The sequence below is a fragment of the Mustelus asterias genome, chromosome 16 (assembly GCF_964213995.1).
Source record: "Mustelus asterias chromosome 16, sMusAst1.hap1.1, whole genome shotgun sequence".
Classification (NCBI taxonomy): Eukaryota; Metazoa; Chordata; class Chondrichthyes; order Carcharhiniformes; family Triakidae; genus Mustelus; species Mustelus asterias.
Genome location: NC_135816.1, coordinates 69,826,568 through 69,848,185, shown reverse-complemented (window position 1 = coordinate 69,848,185; position 21,618 = coordinate 69,826,568).

The following is a 21,618-nucleotide window of genomic DNA, read 5'->3' as shown; positions in this document are numbered from 1 at the left end:
GATCCAGGGGGGCTCCATAAAACACTTTGGAGCTTCTGACCTGAACCATAACAAAGGGAACAAGGGTTATGGGGATAAGGTTGGAAAGTGAGGTAGAGGATTATCATATCAGATCAGTCATAATCTCATTGAATGGCTAAGCAGACTCAATGGGCTGAATGGCCTACCTTTGCTCCCATATCTTATGGTCTTGCAGAATTCTTATTTGTTAAAAGTTTTTTTTTAAAGTTTATTTATTAGTCACAAGTAGACTTACATTAACACTGCAATGAAGTTACTGTGAAATTTCTCTAGTGGCCACACTCCGACGCCAGTTCAGATCAACACACCTAACCAACACATCTTTCGGACTGTGGGAGGAAACCAGAGCACCCGGAGGAAACCCATGCAGACATGGGGAGAACATGCAAACTCCGCCCAGACAGTAACCCAGGCCGGGAATCGAACCCAGGATCGTGGAGCTATGAGGTAGCAGTGTTATCCACTGTGTCACCATGCCGTCCAATGCTTCAATACAATGACGTCGGCCCCAAGAAGTGCAGGGGCCATTGGTTTTGAATTCAGGAATGTAACATTGACTGCTGTTACCTGGGCAGGCAAAGGAGCAATTTGAGATGGGATCATTTCACATTATGATCTTTGCCCCTCGCATTTGTCAGTGAAATTTCAATGGTAGCAAGGGACTAAATCAATGGTTAGTCTTAAAACTGAGATTGAAAGATTTTTTTGTTACTTGTAGACAATTCAACAGTTTTACCGTCATTTTTAGTTTTAATTCTGATATTTTTATCAAGGGATAAAGGGCAAAAACAGGTATATGGAGGTTAAAGATCAGCCATTGAATGGTGGGTCAGGCTCATGGGACTAGATGGCTTCCTCCTGTTTGTATGTTTTTGCACCTCCCTGTCCCCTTGTGCTCACTTGAATAAAGGGGATGAGGCTACTGGCAGAATGATATTACCTTTCAGAAATCCGGCCAGTACGACCTCCTTTCCCTCCCAGCCTCTTGCAGATAGGACTGCTTGATGCTGGTAAACTTTGTTTACATGGATGACATGGTGTCAGCAAGGAGGTACACATTGCTGGAATTGGGGGTGGGTCTGCATTCCCAAGGGTTGGTCCTGTCCCACTGCGTTGTCTAGCATTGCAGTTATCTGCCCTTTATTTCAAGGCTTTATTTTTAAGCTTGTTTTGAGAGCATTCGTATCTTGACAGAATGAAGACTGCCAATGTTAAAGAAATTGAATATTCTTCAAAGCACATGAATCCTCATGATATTGTTCTGGGTCAGTTACACCATAGATTTGATACAGCATCAAGTTTGATTAGTGAGTAGCATAGCGTGCTGATTTGGAGAACACAAATTCAAAACACACTGCAGCAATTTGAATTCATTAGAAATTTGGAATTAAAATAAAAATGACTGTGAAACTGCTGAATTGTAGCCCGGTGGCACAGCCTCACAGCACCAGGGGCCCGGGTTTGATTCCCAGCTTGGGTCACGGTCTGTTTGGAGTTTGTACATTCTCCCTGTGCCTGTCTGGGTTTCCTCTGGGTGCTCTGGTTTCCTCCCACAGTCCAAAGGACGTGCTGGTTAGGTGCATTGACCATGCTAAATTCTCCTTCAGTGCACCTAAACAGGCGCCGGAGTGTGGCAACTAGGATATTTTCACAGTAACTTCATTGCAGTGTTAGTGTAAGCCTACTTGTGACACTAATAAATTTTTAAAAATTCAACTGGTTCATGAATGTCTGTATTATTGACTTTTTCTGCACCATTCTCCCTGACAACCTCACTAAGTGAGATTTCCAATTGGATGCCAGTGGGTTGATACTGCGCACATAATAATTTCAGGAGTTTCCTACAGCCAGCAGAGAGCAAAAAAGAGAGAGAGGGAGAACATTTCCATTTCATCCATGTGGCAGTCTTTGAAATAAGGCCTCAGAGATGAAAGCACATTATCGGACCATCAAGATTGCCCAGTTGTCCTTGCAATAAAAGATCTTTAAAGGGATTAAGGATTTTTAGCTCTACAGTGAAAAGATGTGTCTAGTTATGGCTCAGCACCGAATAGGTTTAACTCATAGAAACCATACAGTGCAGAAGGAGGCCATTCAGCCCACCGAGTCTATACCAACAAGAATCCCACCCCAGGCCCTATCCCCACACATTTACCCTGCTAATCCCTCTAACCTACACATCCCAGAACACTAAGGGAGAATTAGCATGGCCAATCAACCTAACCTGCACATCTTTGGACTGTGGGAGGAAACCGGAGCACCCGGAGGAAACCCACGCAGACACGAGGAGAACGTGCAAACTCCACACAGACAGTGACCCAAGCCAGGAATTGAACCCAGGACACTGCAGCTGTGAGGCAGCAGTGCTAACCATTGTGCCACCGTGCTGCCCATAACTCATAATTCGTACAGTCTCCTGAAATGAAAGGGTCTGAATTTCTTGCTTTTGATTAATTAAGAAACAGCCTAGATCACCAATAATGCTTAGTTTCACTGCATGGTGAGATTCCATTCCATGATCTCATTGTAGGATGGAGCAGACTCAATGGGCTGAATGGCCTATTGCTGCTTCTATGTTTTATGGTCTAATGGATGCTTTCACATATTTGCCTGTGCAAATAGTTAGAGACTAATCTAGTGGACAAAACAAAGATCAGACTTGGTTATCAAGACCTCCACAGACAACTGGCCTGCTGATACTCATTGTTGTCGTACACGCTCAAATATTGGTCACTTTGATGAGGGTTTGCAGGGTTTCAGACTATGTGTCATCCATATGATGTTATAGTCCAAAGATGTGCGGGTTAGGTTGATTGGCCATGCTAAAATTGCCCTTAGTGTCCTGGGATGTGTCGGTTAGAGGGATTAGTGGGTAAATATGTAGGAATATGGGGGTAGGGCCTGGGTGGGATTGTGGTCGGTGCAGACTCGATGGGTCGAATGGCCTCTTTCTGTGCTGTAGGGTTTCTAAGATTTCTAAGATTTCTAAGATATAAAAACAACATATATTTATATAGCACCTTGAACATAATAAACATTCAAGCAGCTTCACAGAGGGGAAATGGATACCAAGTAGCAATAGGAGAAGATTTAGGGGCAATAAGGGGAAGCACGGTGGCACAGTGGTTAGCACTGCAGCCTCACCAGGGACCAGGGTTTGATTTCTGCTTTGGGTGGCTGTGTGGAGTTTTCACATTCCCGGGTGAGATGTTCTTTTGGAGAGTCAGAGCAGACTCGATGGGCTGGATGGACTTTTTCTTCACTGCAGGGATTCTATAACAGAACGTTGATTGTAAACAGCCTTCAAGAAACATTTAAAGATAAGTAAGGAGAAACCAGAAAGATTTCTGGAGCACAAAGCCAAAATGATTACGCAATTGGACAGAAAGGATTTATATTATAGGCTAGTTGCAGCTACCATGGCTTTGGGATTTCTCCAAACACTTTATAGCTGATAAGAGACTTGGAAAATTGCAGTTACTGTAGTGTAATGAAACTAGGCAGGCAATTTGAACACTGCAAGATTGCCCCACTCAATGTGATAATGATCAGATCATCTACTTTAATGATTGGTAGAGGGATTGACATGGAAAAAGACACGTCCTCTACAGAAGGATCCTCCCCCTTACCTGGGGCAGAGGGTAATGCACACAGCAGGACCATGCAACTGCAGATTGCACTTCCAAGAAACCTGCCTTTTTGTGGAGTCAGTGGACCATGTCTATGTTAAGCTGCACTCTCTTTTTCAATATTTAACAGATCTGTTATTATTGTTTTGTTTGCACTTCAGCCCCACTCTCTTGATCTATGGGCACCCGGTGTAGACGATGGTGGGGGGGGGGGGGCCGGGAAGGAGGAGGTCATCCTTGTGAAGCTGCTCCTGGGCTTGACCAAATTCACCATCAATATGCAGCGGGCGATAGAGGGGGTCATCCAACCCGGCTGTCTACCCTCTACCACGGCTGTATTCACAGTTGGGTGTTCCTGGAGAGGGAGCATGTGATATCCCCAGGCACCATTGAAGCCTTCCGTGCTCGTTGATCACCGCAGGGACTAGAGTGCCCGATCAACAACTCTAATCACCTTTTGGTTTAATGTTTTAAGTTTCATTTCTGCTTTATTTTTATTTCGGGCTGTCCCTTGTTAAGGGACTGCCCTTCTTGCTTTGTCCCTCAGTATGTTTATTTTAATTTAATTTGTTACACCAAAAAGAATGGAAAGTACACATGGGAGAATTCCCTGATCATCTTCAAAATGGTGTGGTGGGATTTGTGATGTTCCTGAGCAGGCAGACCATACTTCAGTTCAACATTTCATTCAAAAACAAAATGGCACCACCTGCAATGTGGGCCTGGATTTTGTGCTCAATGCTTGACTAGAATCCACATCTTGTTTTGGCCCACAGTAGAATTGCTACCACTGAGTCACACTGTTGATGTTCTCCAAGGGGTACACACTGTATCTCGATGAAAGATGGCATGGGTTTGGATTCAAGACTGACAGGAGCTGTAAAGCTACGTTAATCACAAGGCCATTGGGGAAGTTGGAAATAAGGACAGAAGTTTTCAATTCAGCCAATGGAGGCCAGCAAGGACTGGGACCAGCAGGCCAGCTAGACTTTATGCAGAATAGGAAGCAGACAGTAGAGTTTTGGATGGATTAGAGCTAATACAGGATATGGAGAAGAGTGCATTGAAGAGGAAATTAGGAAATTTCTTTCCCCCCCTCCCCCCCTCAGCCCCTTATCAGGATTATCAGCCCCTCCCCCTTCCCACCTCCCCCCGCCCCCCCCCGCCCCCCCATCAGCACCCCCAATTATCGGCTCTTTCTCCCCATCCCCCACATTTAGAGCCAGCACTCCACCTCCCTACCCACAAAGTCCATCGCCGGCATCCCCTGCTCCTCCATCTGCTCCTGGCCACAACCAAATCTGAATGAATTCCCCCCCCCCTCTCTCTCCTCCATGAGGGTCCCACTGGGACCCACCCCTTGGCACAGGTTAGCACTGCCAGATTGGCACTGTCAGGTTGGCATGGTCGTGGTGCCAACATGGCAGTGTCAACTTGAGCCAAGGGACAGTGTCAGGGGATATTGCCAGACTACTGTCTGGTCATGTCCCTCTCCCCCAGGGGTTATGACATCACGCCAGCGTCCACTAAATGACCGGTGAGGTGGGAAGCCCTGGAGAAAGTGCTTGCTGATGACATGCTAGTATATTAACTCCGCCGACAAGGGAGCTGAAAGATTGGAACTCGAAAACTCACTGGAGCTTTCTAAGCCTCTGGATTTTGAGTGTGCACCGCCGCTCCTGTGGCTGGAGGGTGAGGTCTGAAGGAGATGCCTGCCTGATAATTCTGAACCTACTGCACAGGGCCTCATGATGAATCCTCACTGCCTTTTCCAATGGGACATGGAGTGAAAGGAACAGATCAGAGGCGGAGAAACCAGGCCCAGGATACTCACAAGGAGATTTCAATAGTAAAAAGGAAATTTGAGTATCACCTTCTTGCCAATGTGTTGCTTTTTACTTTTCCATCTTTCAGCGCTGACAGTTGTATTTATTTTGCTACACTGTGTCTGACAAATTAAGGAAGAGAACATTAAGGGGTTTGTAAATAAGAACAAAGGACAGAGAATTTTCATTTTGTATCTTCAGAGTTTACCTCTTTTAACTCCAGTTTCATTCTAAAATTGGTGCCATACCTGCTCCCACATCAATATGTTCTTCCTGAGCCATGATGCCCAGAACTGAACACACAAATCCAGATAGGGTCTAACCAGAGCTTTAGAAAGCTGGAACATAATTCCTTGCACATTGTATTCCAACCCCGTGATGATAAAAGCCAACATTTGTACAGATACAAAGAAACTGGGAGCGATTCTCCCATCGTGACCCACAACTTTTCTGACAGGTCTGGCTGGGAGATGCACGTCGTCGGCCTTTTTCCGGGATTTACACATGCGCCAGGAACGCATGCGCATCTCCCAGAGCCAGGGAACAGTCAGAGCCCAGACCACACTGGAAACCGGCGAGAAGACAGGTAAGTGATTTGAATTTGTTTTTAATATGTTTTGCATTCCATTATCGGGAACTTGTCGGACCCGATTGAATCTCCCACCCCGCCAGGACTACTTCATTCCGACGGGGTTTAGAGTAGCTCCCCATGTTCGGGGAACTAGCGGGAGACACCGCCGGAATGAAAAGGGGGCAATCGGGGCCCTCCAGGGAGTCGGGCGGCGAGGGGTGGTGCCCTCTGGGCATGGGTACCCTGGCACTGCCCAAAGGGCAAAGTGTCCATGCCCAGGAGATACCTTGGCACTGCCCATCGGGCATGGGGCAGTGCCAAGGGGGTGGGGCCTATTGTGGGTGGGGACTAGGGGGCGATTAGTGGGGGTGGGGGCTCCTGCTGCCACTCTGCATGGGAATCGGTCTGGACTGGAGGGAGGCCAGCGATCAGGGCGAGCTGGGAGGGGGTCTTCCGGGGGGGGGGTCAGCGGGGCGGGGGGGGGGGGGCTGGACATTGGGGCAATCCGGACGAGGGGGGTGTGGTCAGGGCTGGCCCGGGAATTGTTGTGGGGGCTGCGATCAGGCCGTGGGGGAGCTGGAGGGGCAGCACTGCGGGGGTCCTGGGCTGGCCAGCAATCGAGCGAGCCCGGAAAAGGGGAGACTGACAGATCGGAGCCACTGCGCATGCGCAGAATTCTGGAGCTGTCAGACTCTGGCACAAATAGCCCCGCCCCCTGGGTTTTTAATGATATTCACGACTGTGACCTCTGCAGTGCAGAGTGGGGAGATTCGAGTGTGAAGTTGAACTGAAAAAACAGTCGTGATCTAGAACAGTTTTCCCACCAACTCAGCACTTTTAGGAGAATCACCCCTGATATTTCTCCCCGGTGGAGCTTAGAACAACATTGCTTTAAAATTAGTGCTGAACTATTCAGGGATAATATCAGGAAACACGTCAGCACACAAAGAGCAGTGGAATTCTAGAAATTTTCCGCAGCCATGTTTTCTGACATTTTAAAATTCTATGTTTTCTGATGTCGACGGTGCTTTATGTGGTTTCTGTCCAACCGCCGGGAACTGACAGTGGGCGGGGAGGGGCAATGGGTGGGGTTGGGGGGGGGCGGTGGCGGGGGGGGCGTTGGTGGAGGGGGGGGTGGGGGGAGGTGGCAAAGAGATCACCTTCGGCGACACCAGAAAATCCCACCATAGAACTCTCTCCCTCAAAATGCTGCTGAGACTTGAGGTCAATTGAAAATTTAAAAACTGAAAGGAACTGGAACTGAAGATTCATATTGGACTCGAAGAACTAACTCTGTTTCTTCCACCACAGACACTGCCAAACCTGCTGAGATTTTCCAGTACTTTTGGATTGGATTTTATTTGCCCCCCCCTCCCTTTCCTCCCGCACTTTGCCCCACGTCCCACCCCAACCACCAACCTCCCCACCACCCCCACCGGGCCAACCTGATTGGCTGGCAGCTTTTGAGGGCGGGATGTCCCCACACTGAGTGGTGGATGCCCCACTCTCGGCCTGTTTAGGCTGCTGGCATCACCTAACGGATGCAGTGGGGGCGGAGGGGGGTTCTTTTTGGTGCCTTGGCTGCCAGCTGACCCTTGCAGTGGGGTGGGGAGGGCAAACAATGCAAACTACCCCTACCACAACCCCTGTCAAATCTAGCCCTTGGTTAACGTGCCGCAAAATTCTTTTGGTTCTCTATGACTCTTGGGCTTCTCCCATTCAGAATCAGTCTTTCCAAGGTCCAAAATGGATGCCTCACACTTCCCCACATTAAACTCTATCTGCCATAGCTTTGTCCACTCACTTAACCTTTGTCCATAGTTACTGGAGTCCGAGTCTTTGCAGTCTAATTGTATTCAGAGCCACATCAGAATAAACAAAAAAGAGCAATGTCTTTAAGCAGTTTGAGACTGGTGGAGAATGCTTGCTGCCTGGTGTTTAGAACAAGATGTGGAGATGCCGACGTTGGACTGGGGTAAACACAGTAAGAAGTCTCACAACACCAGGTTAAAGTCCAAAAGGTTTATTTTGTAGCACAAGCCACAAGCTTTCGGAGCGCTGCTCCTTCATCAGGTAAGTGGGAGTTCTGTTCACAAAGAGGGCGTATAAAGACACAAACTCAATTTACAAAATAATGGTTGGAATGCGAGTCTTTACAGGTAATCAAGTCTTAAAGGTACAGACAATGGGTTCCATTTTACCAAAACTTTGCGCCCGTTTTCGGGCGCGAAATCGCAGTAAAGTTGGGCGTCGGGCCTGTACCGCAATCTGCACCCAATTCCGAGCAGATCGCGGCTTTAGCGACATCCGATTCGGGCTCGGGTCCGGCCCGCGCCCAAATTGGGCGGCCCGACGATTTAAATGCATTAGCATGCATTTAAATTGACTTAATGAACCGCGCACCCAACCCTACCGCCAAATCCCACTTTACCGTCTTCTGGCCCATTCCGGATCTGCACTTTTAGCGACCTGCAGAATAAAAGTCCGAAGCGGATTTCTATTCTGCGGGGGAATCTCTGAAGCCCTCTCTGCCCTTGTGAAGTCACCATCCTCCTCGACCATCCTTTGCAGAACCCCCCCGCCCCCTCCTCGGATCAGACCCCCCTGGGAGGCAGGCCCCCCTCGGCAGACCCCCCTCTCCCCCACCCCCCCCAACCCCAGGATCAGACCCCCCTGGGAGGCAGGCCCCCCTCGGCAGAGCACACCCCCAACCTACCTCGATCGCTGGTCTCCCTCCACCATCCTTCCGTTAGCAAGATAAGCTGTATGTTCCTCAGCTAGATCCACTTTGGTCAACACAAAGATGGTCCTTCTACCTTGTGGGTCCATCTGGCTCACCAAGTCAGTTACAATACTGCATTCAGCATCTACTGAATCATCTTGGGTACAAAGGATAATGAATGGTACTGGTTGATCTTCCTGGTGTTATCAGTACTGTAACATTAGGAACGGCTGCCGACACCAAGGATATAATTTTTAGCATAAGCAAGGCTTACATGCAGAACCCTAATGCCACTATCCTTTGTATCCAAGATGGTTCAGTAGATGCTGAACGCAGTATTGTAACTGACTTGGTGAGCCAGATGGACCCGTCACACCCCCTCTGCTCCTCCAACCCCCCCCCCCCCCCCCCCCCCCGCCCTCTCCCCCCCAGATGATCTGGGTCACAGATCCTCTCTCTTTGCTTTTTTCTCCCCGCCTGGGCACGCTGCTTTGGATTTTTTTCCGAACTGCGCATGCGCAAGATCCCAGTTGAGGCCATCCTCATGTGTGCGGAACTTGGCTATCAGACTGATAGCCAAGATCAGATGGCCTCAACTGGGATCTTGAGTTCATGTCACACTATCTGTAACCCCCACGACTTGCCTGGGCTTGCAAAATCTCACTAACTGTCCTGGCTGGAGACAATACACATCGCTTTAACCTGTGCTTAACCCTCTCTCCACTCACATTGTCTGTACCTTTAAGACTTGATGACCTGTAAAGACTCGTATTCCAACCATTATTTTGTAAATTGAGTTTGTGTCTTTCTCTGCCCTGTTTGTGAACAGAACTCCCACTTACCTGATGAAGGAGCAGCGCTCCGAAAGCTAGTGGCTTGTGCTACCAAATAAACCTGTTGGACGTTATCCTGGTGTTGTGAAACTTCTTACTGTGTTTAGAACAATAACAGAAGCTAATGTTTACTACCTTTTTCTCTCAACACATCAGCCTCTCAGAAATCAAAACTAAACAGCAGAAGCAATGTTTGCCCTTGAAACACTAACCAATTCACTTCAACTTACCAGTCTATGTTCCAATTTCAACTTTTTCATTTTGCCGCACCCCTTCCCCCCCCACCCCCTCCCACATTATAGAACCTTATCTTCTTCTCTCCCTCATGAAGACAGTAATCTGTGACGAATTACAGTTTCACTGGAGTTGGACAGTTCACCCATACGATTAGTTCTCATACCTAAGTGTAGACAGGAAATGGCAAGATAGCCTATCAAAGTTGCTGGATGATGTTATAGCTCAGCCCGGTCAAATGTTCATACCCCAAACACACTCACACACATATCCTACTGGTGCTCGCCATCATCTCTGTACTTGATGACTTGCATTGCTACCAGTCCTGTTTAAATCTCACATCCTTGTTTTCAATTAATCTCACCACAATGTCTTCTTCAATATTACTGTAATCTCCTCTATCTCTACAAACCTCTGATATGACTGCACTCCTCCAATTCTGGTCTCCTTCACATCACTGAGAGCCATTTTGTTTATATTCATTCTTGGGATGTGGGTATCTCTGGCTGGGCTGGCATTTGATGCCCGTCGATTATCGCCCATTTAAGAGGGTGCTTAAGAGTCAACCACATTACTATGGATCACATGTAGGCCAGATCAGATAAGGATGGCAGATTTCCTTCCCCAGAGGCCATTATGCCATCAGCTACCTAGATCCTAAGCTCTAGAATTGCATCCTAAAGCTCTCTTTTCTTTACTACTTTCCCTCCTTTACAGTAGCCTACGTCTTAAACCTATTGATCACCTGTGTCCTTAAGAGATCAGTTACCAAATTTTGTTTAATACTGTTCCTGTGAAACATCGTGGGGATGTTTTTATTGCGTTAAAGGTGTTACATAAATAGGAATTAGTGTGGTTAGATAGAGATCAATTGCAAGCCATTGTATCCCACTGCCTCTCCACTGCCATTAGGGGTAGCATTCGGTGTCCTAGCATAAGCTTGAGAGAATATCAAGGGTGTGCAGTTTTGCACTGATAGTGAATTTTACAAAACGTGCCATTAAAGGGAGCCCACATCCTATTATTCAGTTTCAGAGTCCCAGGTCATCAACTTTTTCAATCATTATAAACAGGCTGCCACAGAATCACTGAAGCCCACTAATATTGCACCAAAGATCTAATAGTCACCTCGTGTCCATCTCTCCAGTAACTGCCTACAATAGATTATTGTTTAATTTTGTATCTCATTAACTGGCTGTAGTGATAACACGTGCCCCACAGTGCTGTTTCTCAGATTTTATTATAAGCTGCTTGCACTTGCTGTAGTAATAAAATCACACCTCGCTGTTTTCTTCTCGAGCTTATTCTGACCAGGACCTCGAAATTGTGCAACTCCTCGGCTCATTTAGGTCTTTCTTTCTTTCCTTTAGCGGCCTTCCAAATTGAAGCTTGGCATCAGCTAATGACTAATTCTTGACAGACCTTATTCTCTCCTATACTGTTGCAGCATTGGTCCTGAACCTTAACTTCTTTCTCAATGATGAAATCCTCAGAGCGATTAATATGTTTACTTATCTGGCACTTTAATCACAATATGGTATAGCTTCAACCAGTAACTCTTTCAAAATTACACTACTATAAATACTCCTCAGCAGTAATGTGGGGGAATGGGTCCTTGCTTCTGGGTTTATGTCCACTTTATGTCCCACCCCAGGGCTTGATGGTCAAAGAAGATGCATTCATGATTTGGCCAAACAGGTGAAAAGAGTGGGAGAGATTCCTGGTCAGCCATGTGATGGAAAGTTTGAGCCTCTACCACTATCCATAACTCCAGGCTACAACATGCATGCAAAAAGTGCATGTTGCCACAGTAGCTTGGAGTTACTGAATGAACTAGAATGCACCTCCACCACAGAGTCCTGGATGTTGTCAAATGCTTTGAGTATTGTTGGAGCTGCACTCATCCAGGAGAATCTTTCATCACACTGTGAAGCATGTGTGATCACTTGTGCCTTGCAGATGTGGACAGGCTTTGCGGGGGTCAGGAGCTAAGTGATTCACCGCAGGATTCCCAGTCTTTGACCTGCTCTGGTAGCCACAGTATTTATGTGGTTAGTCCAATTCAGTTTTTGGTTTATGGTAACCCCCCAGGATGTTGATAATGGGGGATTTAGCGATAGCAATGCCATTGAACGTTAAAGGACAATGATTAGATCTTATCTTGTTGGAGATGGCATTGCTTGGCAATTGTGTGGCACGAATGTTACTTGCCATTTGTCAGCACAAGCCTGGATATTGTCCAAGTCTTGCTGCATTTGGACATGAGGAGTTGTGAATAGTGCTGAACATCGTGCAATCAGCTGCGAACACCCCCACTTCTGACCTTACGATGGAAGGAAGGTCATTGATGAAGCAGCTGAAGATGGTTGTGCCTAGGACACTACCCTGAGGAACTCCTGCAGTGATGTCATGAAGCTGAGATGACTGACCTCCAACAACCACAACTATCTTCCTTTGTGTCAGGTATGACTCCAATCAGCGGAGGGTTGTCCCCCTGATACGTATTGATTCCAGTTTTGCTCAGTCAAATGCTGCCTTGATGTCAAGGACAGTCACTCTCACCTCACCTCTGGCATTCAGCTCTTTTGTCCATGTTTGAACCAAGGCTGTAATGAGGCCAGGAGCTGAGTGACCCTTGCAAAACCCAAACCGAGCATCCATGAGCAAATTATTGCCAAGCAAGTGCTGCTTGATAACATTGCTGATGATCCCTTCCGTCACTTTGCTGATGATCGAGAGTAGACTGATGGATGGTAATTGGCCAAGTTGGATGTGTCCTGTTATTTATGTACAGGGCATACTTGGGCAATTTTCCACATTATCAGGTAGATGTCAGTATTGTAGCTGAATTGGAACAGCTTGGCTAGGAGCATGGCAAGTTCTGGAGCACAAATCTTCAGAGCTTTTGACAAAATATTGTCAGGGCCCATAGTCTTTGAAGTATCCAATGCCTTCAGCCATTTGTTGATACCACATGGAGTGAATTAAATTGGGTGAAGACTGGGGACCGCCGGAGGAGGCCAAGATAAATCATCCACTCGGCACCTCGGATTAAAGATTGTTACAAATGCTTCAACCTTATCTGTTGCATTGATGTACTGGGCTTCTCCATCTTTGAGAATAGGGATATTTGTGGAGCCTCCTCCTCCAATGAGTTGTTTCATTGTCCACCACCATTTATGGCTGGATATGTCAGGACTGCAGAGTTTAGATCTTATCTGTTAATGTGGAATTGCATAGTTCTCTCTATTACTTGCTGTTTATGCTGTTTGGCACACAAGTTGTCTTGTGTTGTAGCTTCACCAGGTTGACACCTCATTTTTTGGTATGCTTGGTGTTGCTCCTAGCATGCCCTTCTGCACACTCCATTGAACCAGCGTTGAAGCCCTGGCTTGGTGGGAATGGTAGAGTAGTGGTTACCAGAAAGGAGAGTAATTAATTTAAATTATTTCTGTTATTAATAAGCTCACAACTTACCGCGTGCGAAACTACCAACTGCTTTGACCACTCCACCCTGCCCCTTGCCCCCATTTTGAATAGTCTATATTCTGTGTTAAAGAAAGAGAGTTGGGCACCAGCCTTCAGTTTATTACAAACCTCTTATACAGAGTCCTATCAGAGGCAATTAGATGCTCAAATAAATAATATCTTATATTCTAAAAGCCACTACACTTCAAAAGTACTTCATTGGTTGCAAACACTTTGGGACATCCTGATCCAAAAGATCTTGGGCGTGATTTTCCCAGCCCATAGCGCAGTGGGTCAGGAGATATCAGTGGGAGGCTTGTGGCAGGATTCACGACTGGCATCCAGCTGATCGTTACTCTCCCAGACTATTTCTTTTAACGTAATCAGCCTCGCATCGGAAATCAGCGTGAGGCTGATGGCAATATGGAAATGTCAATTTCCATATCATTCGCGAGCCTGGGATGGTAGTCTCCAGGCTCACTAGTGTCCCCCACTGCTGGGAGAGCTTCCCACCAGCGGGGATTAAAGCTGGTCCCCATAAATGAGAATCAGGTGTGATCACCCCACTGGAGGTGATGAATGACAGGTCATTGACACCCCTCCTGGAAGGTCGAGGGCAGGGGGGTTCCCCTTGGGCAGTGCCAGCCTGAAACCCAGCAGTGTCAGCCTGGCACCCTGGCACTGCCCACCGGACACGGGCTGTGTCAAGGGAGCAGGGCCAGAAGGGGCAGGGCCAGGTGGTGCTGGGAGGGGAGCAGGAAAAACCCCTGTATTCCCGCCTGTTAGGTACTTAGTTTTTTTGGGGAGAATCGTTCCCCAAATGTGAATTCAATTTCCTTCTTTCCTTTCTCCCTGGTGGCACAAATGTCTGGATGAAGAAAGAGGCTACTCTGCCTGGGATATTTCCTCAGAGCTCCCCACTGTTTTTCCACACTCTGTAACATTTTTCTTCAAGGGTATTTTATGTGTTGAGCATGCAAAAACAGGATCCTCTTTTCCTAATTCGTCAGGTAATGAGGAATCACTTCTTAAAGTTCTCAAGGAGTTTTCAGGAACAGCCAGTCGTAACTCAAGGCTTGGGCCTACATCATCACTGGCACTATACTGCCCGCTGCTCAGGTTTAGACCCAACAAATGCTGGTATAACCCAAGACAGTTTATATTTATTAGTGTCACAAGTACATTAACACTGCAATGAAGTTACTGTGAAAATCCCCTAGTCACTACACTCCAGCACCTGTTCGGGTACACTGAGGGAGAATTTGCATGGCTAATGCACCTAACCAGCACATCTTTCAGATGGTGGGAGGAAACCGGAGCACCGGAGGAAACCCACACAGACATGGGGAGAACGTGCAGACGCCACACAGACAGTGACCCAAGCTAGGAATCGAACCCGGGTCCCTGGCGCTGTGAGGCAGCAGTGCTAACCACTGTGAATTCACTTAAATGTAGTGCTTAAAAGGAACATAATGCCTTGTCTGTTCTTTATTCTTGGGTCTCTAAGGGACAGCAAACAAGAGACATGTTATTACTTTCAACATTAGAAAACTGGCTCACTCCACAGCCTGGGTTGGGCACAGTTTGCCAAACACGGCCCACAACACATCACTTCCCAAAATACCTTAGTGTGCCTTGAAAAGCTCAGGGGTCAGCGATTGTCTCACCTGTAAAACTTCTCACTGTCATTGCAGACGTTTTAAGGTTTCAGTTACTTCGAACACCGAGAGCAAAAAATTATCACAAAACAAGGACCCAGGGAACTAGAATTCTCAAAATATTTGCATTGAGGAGAAACCACATGCAGAGATGAAAGGAGTAAGTTTTCCAATTTCACCACCCTGGCTGAGGGGATTTGCCCACCTGTGAAAATTATACTATTTATAGGTGCAGTAGAACTATAATGTTATTTTCAATTTGTATAAGGTTACAGTTATACAATAAAGGGAGCTTCTCTTGTCTTCCCCCAAGATCTTCAACCCTTACTATGTAACAGGTCTGCCTATTATGCATTACCAAATGTATGCATGGGCTATTTAACCCTGTGGTGTATCACAGGTGCACCTGCTATGGCAGACCGTCTGCTGCTTACCAAATGCATGAATGGGCTATTTAACCCAGTGGTGCATCACAGGCTCTCCTGTTCTGTCCTGCAAACTGACAATCGTTCCATGCACTTTCCAACAGGAGAGATCTGACAGCTATGAAAGACAGAAAATCTCAGAGCCACTGGAGCCGTTTCTGAGTCGACAACATAACTTAATGATATTTCAGAGCAGGGATAAAACCTGGTATCTTCTGATTTCTATGCCTACAGCTAGTTTCTAATTCTAGCAATGTGGCCTTCAGGGATCTCCTTTCTGTACTTGTATAATAAATAAAAATAACAGTCAGTTAAAACAGTTGAGTTACTGTCATTGGACCCTCGGAACCAAAGGCCTATTTCAGCCCTCTGCATTCAATGTATCAGAGGATCACAGAATGATACAACACTGGAGGCACCCATTCGGCCCATTGGCCCTTTACCTGAAGACAGTCCTGCTGCTCTTTCCCCATTGCCTTGCAAGTCTTTCCATTTCAAGGCCTAAAATTCCCAATTTGATTGTAGTTAGAGGTCCAGATGCCTAGTTTTCAGAAAGGGGCGGCATGGTGGCACAGCGGTTAGCACTGCTTCCTCACAGCACCAGGGACCTGGGTTCAATTCAGCCTTGCATGACTGTCCATGTGGAGTTTGCATGTTCTCCCTGTGACTGCATGGGTTTCCTCCGGGTGCTCCGGTTTCCTCCCACACTCCAAAGATGTGTGGGTTAGGTTGCTTGGGCATAGTAAATTGCCCCTTAGTGTCAGGGGGACGAGCAGGGTAAATACATGGGGTTAGGGGATAGGGCCTGGGTGGGATTGTTGTCAGTGCAGACTCGATGGGCTGAATGGCCTCCTTTTGCACTGTAGGGATTCTATGATTCTATGATGATTTGCTCAAACTAGAGGGCATAAGTTTAAGGTGAGAGGGGAAAGATTTAAAAGGGAGCTGAGGGGCAACATTTTCACACAGAGGGTGGTGCGCAGATGGAATGAGCTGCCAGAAAAGATGTTAGAGGTGGGTCCAATTACACTTAAAAGATGTTACATGGATGGGAAAGGTTTAGAGGGATATGGGCCAAATGCAGGCAAATGGGACTAGTTCAGTTTAGGAAACCTGGTCAGCATGGTCAAGTTGGGCTGAAGGGCCTGTTTCCATGCTGTATAATCTCTATGACTCAAAATGCATTTGTTTTTTGCCAAATGCAAAATCAGCCTGAACTAGAGTAATCCAGCAGCGTTTAAATGTTTAAATTAAAATTTTAAAATCACATGAAAAGCTATTTATTCCTTGATATAGTCCAGAGTGGTCAACTGGTTCAGTTATTTTTATATCAGCTGAAAATGGATATTATGGAAAAAAAAGAATTTTAATCTGAGTTCATCACTTGGGAGTAAACCGATTTAAAGAACTCAAAATGTTTTTTTTTTAAACGACATGAAAGCATTTGTTGTTACATTGCTGGACAGTAGCCATGATTGTAATAAGTATTCAAGAGCTTTTTTGCATCTTTATTAGTATCCAACCACCGACAATAAAGTTTAATTTGAGGATCCTCCTCAAAGGCTTACAAACAAGCTCAATTTGTGCAATCCCCCAATCATGGTTCATTCTAGCTGGAAACATGGTGAATTTGGTAGCTGGGGCCTGCTTCTAGTTTAAGCTACTGCAAAAGATCACGAAAACTCAATTTAGAAAAATAGAAACATAGAAACTAGAAGCAGGAATAGGCCATTCAGCCCTTCGAGCCTGCTCTGTCATTCATTATGATCATGGCTGATCATGAAATTCAATATCCTGATTCCCCCTTCTCTCCATATCCCTTGATCCCTTTAGCCCCAAGAGCTATATCTCATTTCTTCTTGAAGTCAGACGTTTCTGTGGTAGTGAATTCCACACATTCACCACTCTCTGGGTGAAGAAATTTCTCCTCACCTCAGTTCCAAAAGGTGAGTGTGAGGTTATTCTGAAACTATGACCATGTGAGGTTATTCTGAAACTATGACCTCTTGTTCTGGACTCCCTCACCATCAGGAACATTCGTACTGAATCTACCCTGTCTAACTTGTGCTGGACATGAATTGTGCTTAAAATTCTTTGATCTTTAATGCTGCTTTAAACAGTTTTGGGTAAGCTGTAACTAAACAATGCGACCAAGCATAAACTCCATAGTCAACCATTTCTTTAATTTCATTTCTTGAACATAGAACATAGAACAGTACAGCACAGAACAGGCCCTTCGGCCCACGATGTTGTGCCGAGCTTTATCTGAAACCAAGATCAAGCTATCCCACTCCCTATCATCCTGGTGTGCTCCATGTGCCTATCCAATAACCGCTTAAATGTTCCTAAAGTGTCTGACTCCACTATCACTGCAGGCAGTCCATTCCACACCCCAACCACTCTCTGCGTAAAGAACCTACCTCTGATATCCTTCCTGTATCTCCCACCACGAACCTTATAGTTATGCCCCCTTGTAATAGCTCCATCCACCCGAGGAAATAGTCTTTGAACGTTCACTCTATCTATCCCCTTCATCATTTTATAAACCTCTATTAAGTCTTCCCTCAGCCTCCTCCGCTCCAGAGAGAACAGCCCTAGCTCCCGCAACCTTTCCTCATAAGACCTACCCTCCAAACCAGGCAGCATCCTGGTAAATCTCCTCTGCACTCTTTCCAGCGCTTCCGCATCCTTCCTATAGTGAGGTGACCAGAACTGCACACAATACTCCAAATGTGGTCTCACCAAGGTCCTGTACAGTTGCAGCATAACCCCACGGCTCTTAAACTCCAACCCCCTGTTAATAAAAGCTAACACACTATAGGCCTTCTTCACAGCTCTATCCACTTGACTGGCAACCTTTAGAGATCTGTGGATATGAACCCCACTCTCTCTGTTCCTCCACAGTCTTCAGAACCCTACCTTTGACCCTGTAATCCACATTTAAATTAGTCCTACCAAAATGAATCACCTCACATTTATCAGGGTTAAACTCCATTTGCCATTTTTCAGCCCAGCTTTGCATCCTATCTATGTCTCTTTGCAGCCTACAACAGCCCTCCACCTCATCCACTACTCCACCAATCTTGGTGTCATCAGCAAATGTACTGATCCACCCTTCAGCCCCCTCCTCTAAGTCATTAATAAAAATCACAAAGAGCAGAGGACCAAGCACTGATCCCTGCGGCACTCCGCTAGCAACCTGCCTCCAATCCGAAAATTTTCCATCGACCACCGCCCTCTGTCATCGATCAGACAGCCAGTTACCTATCCAATCGGCCAACTTTCCCTCTATCCCACACCTCCTCACTTTCATCATAAGCCGACCATGGGGGACCTTATCAAACGCCTTACTAAAATCCATGTATATGACATCAACTGCCCTACCTTCATCAACACACTTAGTTACCTCCTCAAAAGATTCTATCAAATTTGTGAGGCACGACTTGCCCTACACGAATCCATGCTGACTATCCCGGATTAATCCGCATCTTTCTAAATGGTCGTAAATCCCATCTCGAAGGACCTTCTCCATCAATTTACCAACCACCGAAGTAAGACTAACCGGTCTATGATTACCAGGGTCATTTCTATTCCCTTTCTTAAACAGATGAACAACATTCGCCATTCTCCAGTCCTCTGGCACCATCCCCATGGACAGCGAGGACCCAAAGATCAAAGCCAAAGGCTCTGCAATCTCATCCCTTGCCTCCCAAAGAATCCTAGGATCCATTTCATCAGGCCCAGGGGACTTATTGACCTTCAGTTTATTCAAAACTGCCAGGACATCCTCCCTCCGAACATCTATTTCCTCCAGCCTATTAGCCTGTAACACCTTCTCTTCCTCAAAAACATGGCCCCTCTCCTTGGTGAACACTGAAGAAAAGTATTCATTCATCACCTCGCCTATCTCTACTGACTCCATACACAAGTTCCCACTACTGTCCTTGACCGGCCCTAACCTCACCCTGGTCATTCTTTTATTCCTCACATAAGAGTAAAAAGCCTTGGGGTTTTCCTTGATCCGACCCGCCAAAGACTTCTCGTGTCCACCCCTAGCTCTCCTAAGCCCCTTTTTCAGCTCATTCCTTGCTAACTTGTAACCCTCAATCGAGCCATCTGAATCTTGTTTCCTCATCCCTACATAAGCTTCCCTCTTCCTTTTCACAAGACATTCCACCTCTTTCATGAACCATGGTTCCCTCACTCGGCCATTTCCTCCCTGGCTGACAGGGACATACCTATCAAGGACATCCAGTATTTGTTCCTTGAGAAAGTTCCACTTTTCATTAGTTCCTTTCCCTGACAGTTTCTGTTCCCAACTTATGCCCCCTAATTCTTGCCTAATCGCATCATAATTACCTCTCCCCCAATTGTAAACCTTGCCCTGCCGTACGGCCCTATCCCTCTCCATTGCAATAACATAAGAACATAAGAACATAAGAAATAGGAGCAGGAGTAGGCCATCTAGCCCCTCAAGCCTGCCCCGCCATTCAATAAGATCATGGCTGATCTGACGTGGATCAGTACCACTTACCCGCCTGATCCCCATAACCCTTAATTCCCTTACCGATCAGGAATCCATCCATCCGTGCTTTAAACATATTCAGCGAGGTAGCCTCCACCACCTCAGTGGGCAGAGAATTCCAGAGATTCACCACCCTCTGGGAGACGAAGTTCCTCCTCAACTCTGTCTTAAACCGACCCCCCTTTATTTTGAGGCTGTGTCCTCTAGTTTTAACTTCCTTACTAAGTGGAAGGAATCTCTCCGCCTCCACCCTATCCAGCCCCCGCATTATCTTATAAGTCTCCATAAGATCCCCCCTCATCCTTCTAAACTCCAACGAGTACAAACCCAATCTCCTCAGCCTCTCCTCATAATCCAAACCCCTCATCTCTGGTATCAACCTGGTGAACCTTCTCTGCACTCCCTCCAATGCCAATATATCCTTCCTCATATAAGGGGACCAATACTGCACACAGTATTCCAGCTGCGGCCTCACCAATGCCCTGTACAGGTGCATCAAGACATCCCTGCTTTTATATTCTATCCCCCTCGCAATATAGGCCAACATCCCATTTGCCTTCTTGATCACCTGTTGTACCTGCAGACTGGGCTTTTGCGTCTCATGCACAAGGACCCCCAGGTCCCTTTGCACGGTAGCATGTTTTAATTTGTTTCCATTGAGATAGTAGTCCCATTTGTTATTATTTCCTCCAAAGTGTATAACCTCGCATTTCTCAACGTTATACTCCATTTGCCATATCCTCGCCCACTCACTCAGCCTGTCCAAATCTCTCTGCAGATCTTCTCCGTCCTCCACACGATTCACTTTTCCACTTATCTTTGTGTCGTCTGCAAACTTCGTTACCCTACACTCCGTCCCCTCCTCCAGATCATCTATATAAATGGTAAACAGTTGCGGCCCGAGTACCGATCCCTGCGGCACGCCACTAGTTACCTTCCTCCAACCGGAAAAACACCCATTTATTCCGACTCTTTGCTTCCTGTCGGATAGCCAGTCCCCAATCCACTTTAACACACTACCCCCAACTCCGTGTGTCCTAATCTTCTTCAGCAGCCCTTTATAACAAAAGACACCGAATTGTGGTCACTATCTCCAAAGTGCCCTCCCTCAACCAAATCTAACACTTGGCCCGGTTCATTTCCCAGTACCAAATCCAATGTGGCCTCACCTCTTGTCGGCCTATCCACATATTGTGTCAGGAAACCCTCCTGTACACACTGCACAAAAACTGCCCCATCCGAACTATTTGACCTACAAAGGTTCCAATCAATATTTGGAAAGTTAAAGTCCCCCATGACAACTACCCTGTGACCCCTACACATATCCATAATCTGCTTAGCAATTTCTTCCTCCACATCTCTATTACTATTTGGGGGCCTATAGTAAACTCCTAACAACGTGACCGCTCCTTTCCTATTTCTAACCTCAGCCCATATTACCTCAGTGTGCAGATCCCCCTCGAAGTGCCTTTCCGCAGCCGTTAAACAATCCTTGATTAACAATGCCACTCCTCCACCTCTTTTACCAGCTTCCCTACACTTAGTGAAACATCTATACCCCGGATCGTCCAACAACCATTCCTATCCTTGTTCTACCCACGTCTCCGTAATGGCCACAACATCGTAGTCCCAAGTACCAATCCACGCCCCAAGTTCATCTACCTTGTTCCGGATGCTCCTTGCATTGAAGTAGACACACTTCAACC